The following is a 13166-nucleotide window of genomic DNA, read 5'->3' on the forward strand; positions in this document are numbered from 1 at the left end:
GAACTTGGAGAAATTCTTCATGTTAAAAATAATTACAGCGGATACAATTAAGCGTGAACGAGGCTTCATAAATTCAGGGCCATGTGTGAATTTAGCAATAGGTTCCTATTTTTCCCCCTCACAAATGTTACCGTGATTGTGCCAGCACTTTTATTTCTTTGTCCATAAGTTGAAAATTATAGCTGTTTCATAAATTGCTAACGTGCTTAGAAGATGTCAGCCCAGCTGCAGTGCTCATGAGTTCAGGTTCCTGCCCAGGGCCTCGTGTTTCACAATGACCTCAGCTTCCTGTTCTTAATGGGAACCAATGCTAGCGAGCACTTGTAAAACTGTTTCTGAAAAGGGGAGTTATGAAGAGGTGCTGCGGTGTCAAACATCTGCTTCATCCATTACACCCAGGGAGCAGCAGGGACTGTACAGTAGGGTAAAGGACTGTCGATAAATTACAATCCCCGTGCGGCTTCACTTGAGCTGCCTGGGTCTTCTGCCAATTCCAGGCTCGAAAAGAGAAGCATAATAAGAGGGCGGAATCCTTTCTGCATCAATAAAGTGTGCGTTATAAAATTAGTAATTAGTGTCTGCTTTTGTTTATGAAAGGACTGAATATCCTTAGATAAATGCAAGAAGTTCTCTTTTATGGTCATGCTACGCCTATTAAATGGCCACAATTCACATTTCAGAATACAGGTCCCATTCTTTAGAGTACTTCTTCAAAAACATGTTTTTCTGTGTCTCGTTTTAAAAACAGTTATCTACGGGAAGCCAGGCAGAACTGGAAGATGCATGTGTGTACTGACCTGTGTAAGGCATGGATATCACAAACAGGTGACCATAATATAATTAAATAAAGCGAACATAACACTGGCACTTTATAGAGTTAACAATTATTTCACTGATTAGGATATTCTCTATTTTATTAACAATACATCTAAACTATTTCATTGAACCCTTACCTAGATGTTTGTGCACACCAGAAGTCCTATTAGCAAAAGTTCCATGGTGCGAGACAGCCCTTACTGTTAATTGTTGCACTCTGTGGTCTATGTGATGTTTGTTTGTAAATCAAAAACAGCGCCCCAGTGTATGTAGGGTGCACCAAGTAAGTGGTTGTTTTTCAAAGTACAGGTTGTGGTACACCTGCAGGGACACAGTTATGTTAGATCATTTTAATGTTCTTGGTTGCACATGCAAATCTTCTTGACAGTGTGGGATTGGGACAAAAATAGCCCTGGACTGCAAATTGAAGTGCCCCCTATTAGATAGCTAAAAAGTGGCCCATGTTTGCAAATTGAGGAAGTATAAAACTTGTAAAGACACTCTAAGGGGCATATTCACAAGGAGCTATCACCGAATTAACAGCACTTTATCGAAGCCAAAGTCGTGATAAATGTACCCCACCATTAGCAAGCAGGTGCTAACAGCCCACAGCACCAGTTTTCTCGTGATAGCAGTCGCAAAAAACATCACCACAGAGGACCCCCACAACTATCCCTAATGGGATGCAGAGTAGGTGTTCCCGTGCTAAAAACCCACGACAACACCACACCTCAACCTTCACAACGACCAGACAGATCGGCGATAAGAACACAAAACACGCGATAAGGTCCGTTAGCAGAAGGTATTTTACCCCTGCTCTGACCTGGTGTAAAGTCGCATGGCAGCCTGCACCACAATAGGGAGCCCTGCCCAGGGCATCATCGGAAGGGCAAAATATGCCATGGAGCAACTGAACATGCAGCATGGACACCCAAGAGAGCCACAACACCCACCCGGCACATTCCCACCCCCTGGACCACCACAGAGGCAGCGCAGACAAAGACAGCGCCCCCCCAGGAAACTCACCTGACTCACAGGCCCAACATCTGACAATGTCACTCTCCACTACAGGCTGAAAGGAACAACCATGCTACACATTTGAATTTGAATTTAAAGACACTTGTAGAGCGCACTTTTACCTGACGGTTTCATGGCGCTAGGACTGTTAAAACCTCGAATGGCAACTGGGAAGGGGGCTAGGCAGGGAAGGCTTGCAGAAAGAGATACGTTTTTAATGATTTACGGAAGTCTTGATAAAGTGAGATGGAACGGACGTTGGGGGGAAGAGAGTTCCAGAGAGTAGGACCAAGAACCGCGAACTTCGTCCCCCCATCCGCATTTTCCTGAAGCGTGGGACAGAGAGAAGGGATTGGGAAGAGGAGCGAAGCTCTCTGGCGTGTGTGTACCTGGAAATTGCCGAGTTTATAAAGGCTGGGGCGGTTCCTGCTCGAGCCTGAAACACAGTGCAACCCAATTTGAAAAGAGCCCTCTCCCTAATGGTTAGCCAGTGCAAGTTCTTAAGTATGGCGGAGGAATGATGAAATTTAGGGAGGCCAAAGAGAAGACGTGCCGCTTGGTTCTGCACCAGCTGTAGGCGTCGAAGAGCATAAGCTGGGACGCCGTTGTAGAGGATGTTACTGTAGTCCAGCCGGGACAGAACCATAGCCACCACGATGAGCTTAAGAGCAGAAACTGAGAAAAATCTTGACATTTTCCTAATAGTGCGGAGAGTAAAGAAACAGGAAGACACCACCGTGCTGATTTGGGAGTGCAGGGTTAAATTAGAGTTCAACGTAATCCCAAGTGTCTTAACAGTATACAAAGGTAGGGGGGGGGACCAAGTGCAGGGGGCCAAAACATGGAGGACCAGGGACTGGATGCTCCACCCGTCAAGACCAGCTCGGTCTTGTCTGGGTTGAGTTTAAGATGGTTAAAATTCATCCAGTCCCTGATAAAAATCATAACTGACTGGAAATTGGAGATAGATTTGGGAGAATCAGAGAGATGAAAAATCAACTGAAGGTCATCCGCATAATTAAAAACGGTGACCTCCAGCTGTTGAAGAAAGAAAATAAGAGGAAAAATGTAAAGATTGAATAAAAGAGGGGATAGAGAGGAACCCTGGGGAACACCACAGTGTATCTTAAGTGGGGAAGAGGAAAACCCATCAAGATGGACGGCCTGGGTTCGGTCCCTCAAGAAGGAGTTTAGCCAGGTCAGGGGGGGCCCCCTGATGCATCCTGGCCGTCATCGCCCAACAGGCCAACTGCACCAACACAGCAGACAACCAACATCATTCTCACCCCACAGCAAGCTTCTGGCTGTGCCCCAACTGTTGTTCTCTGGCACACCCCAACCAACACCCACCAGAGTCGGCAGAGTCTAACAGCCAGCCACATCCAAGACCCCCACACCTGTCCTGGACATCATCATCATACTGGCACCACCAGTCTCGGTACAGCCAACACAATGTGTAGGACCCACTGGAGACCAAGCAAGGACCATACGCCTTAGCCGGATGCACGCACATGTAGAGGGCAATCCCATGCACAACATGTCCCGCCTGGCCAGAGTAGGGGTGTGAATAAAAAGCACGTAGCCCTGCGCGTTATCCTCTCCTGGAAAGCCCAATGTCTCTGCCAGGGCGGCGCCTCCCACCCTGCCACAAGGCCAATGCTTATCTTGTTAGCGGAGTTGCCTGAGATCCTGTGCGCCTGCCATACCCTGGCCCGCTGGACCACAAACCCATCAGGCTCGACCCTACACAGCCAGGCCACACTAATCAGCATTCAACACCGGTGTGTGTCATGCAGGGCACACCACGTGCCAGTGTAAGCTCCAAGTCATATTCCACTCCTCCATTTTCTGCTACCGGATAAAATCAAAGCTTTCAGCGTCTTGCCCTGGAGGACACATTCCACTGTCCCCCGAAACACTCCGAAACATACACCTCGGAAAATGATGGCTATCTGCTCAGGTCGCATGGCCCATCTGACTGCACCGCAAGTCCCTGTCCTGTGTCTGGGTGCCTGTGTCCCGGATGATGTGCATCCGGGGCCACTGACTCTGTGCTGCTCAAGTCCGGAACCCCTTCTCCGGAGACATAGGGTGGCCCCTGAGGCGTAGGCCTTGGGGTCATCAATGCCATGACTCTGTGGCCTTGTGCTGTACGCAGCCTCTGGGCCCAAATGCGTTTCACCAGGGCTCACACACCAAAGCGAGTCCAGACAGGCCCAGATGACGCATCACCGCAGGAGGCACACACCCCCACCGCAAGTACCACCACCAAACACCTTCTGCCAGAGTGGAAGCGGTGGTCCTGACAGAAGTTGTGGCTGCTCAGGCCTGTCGTGGATGCTATCATTGGCCTGATTCCCTGCTCAGCACTCCAGGTGCCAGTGACTCAGTGCACCGCATGCTATTGTCCGTAGCTAATTGTGTTTTGTGCTGTGGAGCGGTTGCGCAGGTATGTCACCTCAGAGAGTGTGGGGGCCCTGAGACGTTGATGGTGAAGATGATGCAGGTCTGACAAACACCACTGCATCTGCATCAGAAATGTATCGAAGGGACACTATCCGAGACTTTTTCTGCACATGAGCGCGTTCATCTCTAGCGTCCACAGCCCAGTGCACTGCGACTCATGGACACTTCTGTTTGCATGTTGGCTATCCTCCGGACTTTATCCGGCTCACCCCATGTTGCTCAGCAGTTGACTCTGTATTGCATGTGTTTTCTGTTTCCGTTGCACTGGTGTCCAATGTCCAAGTGGTTGCCAACACAGACATTCCGTGCAGCTTTGCAAACACTCACCCCACACATATCCAGCACAGGTGTCACGTTACATGTGGCCCTGCCAATAAAGGGGCCAGGCGCATGTTTTGTAGCCAGTTCAACATGATCTCTGCGTGTGTCCCTGTGGTCTTGCAGTATGCATATGGGCCCTAAGCCCTACAACTTTACATTGTGCAGTGTATATAGGATGCAGACATGTCACCCGAGGCACCGGGTTGGGGCTTGGACATGTAGCTTTGTCGTCACCCACTCAATTCGTGAGGGGAATGGCCAGGGCCATTGTACGCACAGCCAACATGTATGTAAATGTATAGGCATTTATATAGCGCACTACTTACCCGTAGGGTCCCAAGGCGCTTCGACCGCTGCGAAACCCTTCCTGGTTTCCCTGAGAGATGGTCCCTTAATGGGTATCTCCAGGGTGAGACCAGGCATCCCCGGCGGTCTGGTGGGGCCGTTAGTGAAGATGAGGCAAGCTAATGCCCAGAGTTGCCGAGTGTGATCGCTGATCAGAGTGGGCACCGAGGCGAGAGAATTATCGAGTCCGCTGACCCTGGTCCAGAAACCTGCCGCGCCGGGAATCGAACCCTGGTCCCGGGCCGTCCTCTGCTCTCGGGTCTGCCGCCTCTAACCAGTGAGCCACACTACTTCACTTCACTTCACACATGGGTGTGTGACTGCTAATTGCTCGCCCCTGGGCGTTGTTCAATGCTGTGAATGTGTATCTGCATGTGTCTCTATGGGAGCGTGGGTCTCCTTAGTGGGTGTGGGTGGGACCTGAAGGGTGATAGACCCCTACCTATGTGTTCTGGTTCGCATTCCATGGGTTTGGCCCACACCTGTTGGGCCACCACGTTTTGGCATGCTGACACATGCCATTGGAGTGCCATGTGTGGGTGGGGGCTTCCTGCTGTGTGGTCTGTTGCAGGCTCGGTTTTCTCCTCTGAGTGGCTTAGCTGTCTGGGTCCTGGTGGGGGGGTTGCATGGGATGTCCATGTGCTGTTGTAGGGCATCAGTGTTGACGGTGTGATGGTCCTCTCCGGCATCACAGATGTTTTGTCTTATGTGATCTGCTCCAGGTGTTGTGTGCCCCTCTGCGATGTGAAGGGGAGGTGCGTGTTGCTTTTGTGTTAAATTATATGTTGGCACATTGTGCTAATTTGCATGCAGACTGTATGGCAGTGTACATTGTGAATGTTTGGGGGTGCTGGATTCTTCTGAGGGTAAGTGTACATTTGGACTACATGACGAATGTGAGGTCGTACATGTACATTTCCATTTTACTGTTACCGGCTCTGTCAGCTGTAGTGTGCATGTGCGGAGCCAGTTGTGTCCTCTGGTCTACAATGTCGCCTATGCGTGTATTTCCACGTTGTTGTCAATGTGGGTCTGCTGTTCGTGCTATGTGTGTGTGCTGCAGTTGTGCCCCTCTGCGATGTGAAGGGGAGGTGCGTGTTGCTTTTGTGTTAAATTATATGTTGGCACATTGTGCTAATTTGCATGCAGACTGTATGGCAGTGTACATTGTGAATGTTTGGGGGTGCTGGATTCTTCTGCGGGTAAGTGTACATTTGGACTACATGACGAAGGTGAGGTCGTACATGTACATTTCCATTTTACTGTTACCGGCTCTGTCAGCTGTAGTGTGCATGTGCGGAGCCAGTTGTGTCCTCTGGTCTACAATGTCGCCTATGCGTGTAGTTCCACGTTGTTGTCAATGTGGGTCTGCTGTTCGTGCTATGTGTGTGTGCTGCAGAGTGCCAAGGGAATCTGGGACATGATCCTGGGTGTTTGTGGGTGTGCAGTGTGCTACGCCTCATTGTGCATGTATGCCAGTGTGCCCATCTCCCCCGTTCCTCCAGGTTGTGTTCGTTGCACTCCCTATTGGTTTTTGTGTCAGGTCCTCTCGAGCTATGTCCATACTCCCTACTCCTTGGACCGTTTCCACACTGATGACTGTGTGCTGAGTTTCCTCCAGCTCCTCCGGTTGTGCTGGACTGCCATTTCCTGTCGCGGTTGCTGCCTTCCTGTTGGCAAAACCAAAGGGGATGATGGACACAGTGACAAACTTTGCAAGCACTCACTCCCAGTCAACTGATCTGGGTTTAATCCATCATCATTCTTTAGCTCACTCCACCACCCCAGTTCAGACATGGCCATATGCAAATCAGTCTGACCCTGGCCTCATGGGAACAATCCAGCCCGAACCGCCAAGCCATGTCTTCCTTGGACCGGAAAAAAGCATCCAGAGACCGGTTTCTCTCTAATCAGCCTTCCTGTTGGCAGTGGGTTGGTGCCTGGTTTAGTTTGCACGTCATGCCGTTACCTATTGGCCTCCTGGGCACTCCGACTGCATTCCAGGTTGTCTGCTTGTGGGTCAGTTACTGGTAAGGTTCTGTCACCTCCGTGACGTTGGTCTTGTTGTCCTGAGGTCTGCATCAGGTCTTCCTCTCCCTCTTCTCCTTGGCCTTCCCCAACCCCATTGTTCCTTGCTGGTGGTCAGTAGAGATTGTGGGATTCGGATAGGCCTCTGCGCTGGGTCAGGGTGCATCCATGTTGATACGTGCTTTGGCTTGTTTCTGGTGTATTTTTTTCCGGGGTTTTTATAGTGCATTGTCCCTCCAGGTGCGTGGGATTTGCAGGCCTGTGGCTGATTTTCGCTACTTTTTGTCCTGCTGTTGTGCAGACCTCAGCCAGGCCCGCTAGTGCAAGGGGTTCGCTCTTCTCTGCACGAAGTCCTCAGACCAAACGAAAGAAGTTGGCACAGAAACTGGAAATGGAAAACGTAATATTTATTACACCTCATGAGGTGGTGCTAACGTTCAAACAGTACCCTTCGGCATTGCAAGAAGTAGCACCCCGAGCTAAGATAGCATGGTTTATTTATACCCGCACAGGGGCTCAAAAGTAGGCGGTTCAAAGCACAAGAACACATTTAATGTACATATAAGGTAATATCGAGAGGCACAATCGATCAGTGGGAGGAGCTAATAGTCTAGGGGGTTTGACAAACACATTCCAATCTAGAGTTAATCACTACCAGATGTGAACCCTAACGGTCAGCGGCAAAAGTGGCGGATGCTAATATTAGCCTGTTGCTGGGCAGATTTCAGTGCCATGGGCAGGAAGATAGGACAAAGCACATGGTCGACACGAGGTAACGTGTGGCAGACAAAATGGCTGCCATGAATACAAAATGGAGTCCGCTAAATGTCAAGATAACGACCAGAAATCAGATGTCTTTCGCTAATGCTCAACCTAATCGCTGTTAAATTACAACAGACTACCCTTTTAGCATTAGCTAAAGACATATGCTCTTCTGGGATAATCTAAACATTCATCCTGTATATCTATACGCATCATCTCAGATACTGCCTTATCTAACATGTGTTGTGCTTTTGCATTCACAGTATTCTTCTTGGATGGTATACAAGCAGTTATGCACATAGAACATAGCATTGGGCCACAGTGGAAACACATACAACAGGTAAAAATTACTGCAATTGCAATACATAGGACAGTCAGTAACTTCCAAACCCAAGCAGAAACTAGAGCCCAAAACCAACCCGCAAAAGTCCAGGTGCCATTTTTGGTATGAATATCTGCAGCTATTTTATGTAGTTTAAGAATTGCATCATACACTGACAGCGAGTTATCGGGAATAAAAACACAACAACTACTACCGATGATTTTACATGCACCTCCTCTATCTGCTAACATAACATCTAGCACCATCCTATTTTGGAGAGCTACAATCCTAGCAACTTGTAGCTCTTCGGTGAGATTTCCAAGGGCTATAGCGGTTTCATTAGTGAGAGCTTCCACAACTCTAGTTAATCGTCGCACTTTTCTGCTATTCAATGCTGCACCCACAAAAGGAAACAGGCCCAACTTAAAATCAACATATTGCTGCAAACTAGTATCTGTCTGATCCACGTCATCAATTCTTATTGTCCTTTTATAACGATTTATGGAAATATTTCTAAACAGTTTAAAATCTCGGTGGTATGAAGCAGGTGCCAGGCAAACAGGAGGCAATAGGAAAGAGTCTGTCTTACAAGTGTAACAAGTGTACCCCCAGTGCTAGAGCATAACCAGTTCACCAGTTTACCACAACTAGCGTAAACCCTGGCTTGAGAAAGGTTCCCATCAGCCCACCCTTTTGGCGGAACTTCGTCATCTGGGAACAAGGGAGAGATGGGTCAAATGTAGCCAAAGTTGTTCTAAGGCTTACATACATGGATGCCAGACCTCATACTCTCTTGAAATCCCAGCCACTGTGGTAGTACACGATATGTGGGAACTAATAAAGTGCAGTGCAAGTGCTGAAAGTGAGTGAGTTCAAAATGACTAATAGGACAAAAAATATGTTTATTAGGGATTGTCCTAATGTCAACTACTAAAAACTGCCTGATAGTACACAATAATTAAACTATCTATTGTTAAAAGGTGAGGTCAGGTCGACATGTTTCAGCCGGGTAGCTCACTGGCTCGGCTTTCTTCAGGACCTAGTGATGGATAATTATAAGTGCTACTGCTAATAAATCATAAATAATTGCAATGTGCTCAATAATTCATATCTTTTTAGAAGAAAAAAAGTCAGTGGTAAATTACCACCCTACCGGACATGTATCCCATGCAATGTAGATATTTTTGAATTATTTCTTCATTCCCAGCTCTTTGTGGGAGTAAGCCTCACCTCATCCGGCCACTGCTCGGTAGTTGAGGCCCCGCTCTATCCGTCGGTACCCCTTCGCGATCTGCGATCAGTGTGGGAGGTGGTTATGCTCTAACACTGGGGGTACACTTGTTACACTTGTAAGACCGATTTATTCCTTGTTGTTAGATAGGTTCATGTTATGGGGTATGGAACAGATCGGGTCTTCAAAAATTGCCCCAGGACCCTCCACCACCTTTTGTATTTGAGGCAATAGGAAAGAAACATAACATATACCTGACCACCCTATTGGTAGTCTGTGATATCCATGACTTCCACATACTAGATATGTGTTATGCAAAGCCAAGAACGTGCTGTTATTGGTTCCATCTATATTTAATACAATACCACAATCACTAATTCCAACTGGAATTCGTCCAGTACCTTGCACACATAAGTTTGCTTTAGTCCTTGTAACAGTGATTACAGACTGGTTGCTTGTGGTAAACTCTCTCGTGTGGGTGAAAACATATGGCGTAGAATCATTGTCCGGTCGGTATTCCTCCCATTCCCATATAGACGGAAAAGAAGTCCTTCTACTGTAGGTTTCCTAGTCGCAAAGAGAAGAGTGTACCAGGCTCGACAAGAACCATTATGTGAGAAAGGAAGTGGAATAAAAGGTATTCCTCCTTTCTTTTGATGTGCCGGGAGCATACCACATACCCAACAATTGGTGAAATTCGTTGCATTATGGGTGTGGTGGAGCATCTGAACAAACGTATTATTAAGGTAGGATTTGCGATGCTTCTGCTCATGATACGGAAGAGTAAAATGCTGATGTTTCTTCTGGGACAGGAGTAGTAGTTACAAAAAATGCATGAGCAGGAATCATCATTTCATCAGACCAGGTGATTACTGCTATAATTGTCAGAACAGCAAAAACCTCTACAACTCCCAAAATCTTTTTCTTACTGTCCATCATAGTAATAAAATCAACTTTCTCTAAAAATAAAAACATAACACAAAAATCATAAGAGCTCTTCTCCCGTGGGTAGACGTTGTTTTCTTCACCGCAGATCAAGACAGGTGTCACTACACTACGCAGGGCTGATCCCCCTCCCATATCGGCATTCCGTTTCCACTACCCAGGGCGGTTGCTCAACCTGTCTCTCTCAAAAAAAATTGTAGATCACTTCCTTGGCCTCAAATTGTATCGTGCTGCTCCAGAAGTCTCCTGATCCAAGAGGAACTCCACAGATTCGTCAGGTGATACAGCAGGGCCCTTCTCCGTAGTCAAGATCTCTCGATGATCAGTCAGCACAGCAGGTTCCACCAAGGTCGACAATACCTTCCGACAGTGGGTACTATGCACCCAATTCTTTTTGTTGGGGACTCAAACCGCTGTTCTCGTGGCAAGGAGCACCTGTTCTGGTCCACGCCATCTCGGCTCCAAGCTGCTTGACCTCTCAAACGCCTTGACCATCACAAAGTCGCCAGAACGGAGTTCATGGCCTTCACCTATAGATCTGTCAGGAAGTGCCTCTCGAACCTGTTGATGAATAGAAACCGAATTGTCTGTTAACTGTGCCAAATAATCACTCATCAAGACACAAGGTACATCATACACAGAACTCGGTTTCGGAACTCTCCAAATATTCATGGGTCGTCCAAATACCACCTCGTACGGGGTAAGACCCGTCCTAGAATGTGGTACTGATCTGATGGATAACAATGCCAAGGGCAATGCATCTGGCCAAGTCAAATGCGTAGAAGCTTGAATTTTTGCAATTTTCAGCTTCAGAGTAGCATAATACCTTTCCACCAATCCTGCTGCTTGTGGATGGAACACTGCATGGAATTTCTGCTTGATTCCTAATCCCTTCAAGACATACTTGATAACTTCCCCAACAAAATGAGGTCCGTTATCATTCCATAGGAGTCTGCAAAAACCAAATCTCTGGAAGAATTCCTTCAGTAGCACCTTAGCAGTAGTAATAGCAGTATTGTCTTTTGTGGGGTATGCTTCAATCCATTTACTAAAAGCAAACCACCACTAGAACATACTTCAAGTTGTTACAACGCTCAAGCTGAATGTAGTCCATTTGCAGGACTTCAAAAGGTGCAGTTGGTGTAGCAAAACCTCCAGACGGAACTCGCGTTCCTTTCCCAGGATTATATTGCAAACAAATCAAGCAAGACTGTACTACTCTCTTAGCTGTACTAGCAATCTCTGGATGCTCCCAAACTTGCGTAAGAATTTTCGTTATTGCGGAAGCTCCAACATGTGCTAGTCCATGTGCCATCTGAACCATAGGCTGCGCAAAAGCTGTAGGCAGCTTCCATCTATCCATCTGCATATTCCGCCAACAACCATCATCATCTAACTCTCCTTCTTCAGACCATTGTTCACGTTCTTTATCAGAGGCTGTCCTCTGTATCTCTCGCTCTTCTTGTCTAGCACCATGCCATCTCTCAGCTTGTGATTTCACTACATACATGGGAGTAGTGTTTCTCTGCATCGCAGGTTCACGTGCCACATGGTCTGCAAAGGCATTACCTTGTCCAATCTTATCTGTCACTTTCTTGTGCGCACTACATTTCACTATGGCTACTTTCTTTGGACATGTCAATGCAATCAAGAGGTTATGCACTAATTCTCCGTGCGTTATTTGCATTCCATGAGATGTAAGAAAGCCTATTTCCTTCCACAGTAGGCCAAAATCGTGCGCTACTCCAAAAGCATAGCGGCTATCTGTATAAATGTTCACACACAAATCAGTACTAAGCTCACATGCTCGTGTCAAGGCTATCAATTCAGCTGCTTGAGCCGATTGCCGTGGTATATGAGGTGTCTCCACTATTGTTTTAAGCGTGGTGATTGCATATGCGGCTGAGGTCGTACCATCTGGCAATTTCAAGCACGATCCGTCAACCCACAATTCACCATCCACATCTGGAAGGGGCGTATCCTGTAAATCAATGCGACCCTTTGTCTGTTGGTCAGTCAAGAATATACAATCATGCGTTTCTTGTGACTGAGGTTGAGTCACCGGATACGGCAACAAAGTAGCTGGGTTCAAAGTTGCGCATCTCCTCAATGTAATGTGAGGAGCTAACAATGTCAGTTCATATCCTGTCAGACGCGCACTAGTTAAATGCTGCATCTTTGTTTGAATCAAAAGGGCATCAACCGCATGAGGTACCAACACTAACAGCTTGTGTGACAAAACTATTCCCTCACTCTGTCGTATTGACACAGCTGTTGCCGCAACTGAACGAAAACACCCAGGTAATGCTCTAGCAACAGGATCAAGAACTGCTGAAAAATAAGCACAAGGACGTTGCTTATCGCCATGTAACTGGACTAAAACTGACAATGCACACCCATCTTTCTCATGCACATAAAGTGTAAAAAGCTTCGTATAATCTGGTGTACCTAACACTGGTGCTGAACAAAGAGCCTGTCGTAACTGTTGAAAAGCAGTTTCACATTCATCTGTCCATGGAAGAGGTATGGGGGTATCTTTCGTCAAAAGTGCTAACAAAGGCTTAACAATGTGTGAAAACCTCAAAATCCATTGTCTACAAAAGGAAGTAAGACCCAGGAATGCACATACTCCTTTCTGTGTAGTAGGGACTGGCGTATCTAAAATTGCTTGTATACGATCTGATGTCAATGCACGTCCCTCCTTAGACAAAAGGTGACCTAAATAGGTTACCTTTGGTCTAGAATATTGTAGATTCTTTCGAGACACTTTGTGGTGATGTGAAGCAAGAAAAGAAAGCAAAGATAAAGTACATTTCTCACATTGTTCTCAATCAATCAATCAATCAATCAATCAATCAAGACATTTATAGAGCGCACTACTTACCCGTAGGGTCTCAAGGCGCTGGGGGGAGG

Source organism: Lissotriton helveticus, chromosome 5_1 (assembly GCF_964261635.1).
Source record: "Lissotriton helveticus chromosome 5_1, aLisHel1.1, whole genome shotgun sequence".
Taxonomy (NCBI): Eukaryota; Metazoa; Chordata; class Amphibia; order Caudata; family Salamandridae; genus Lissotriton; species Lissotriton helveticus.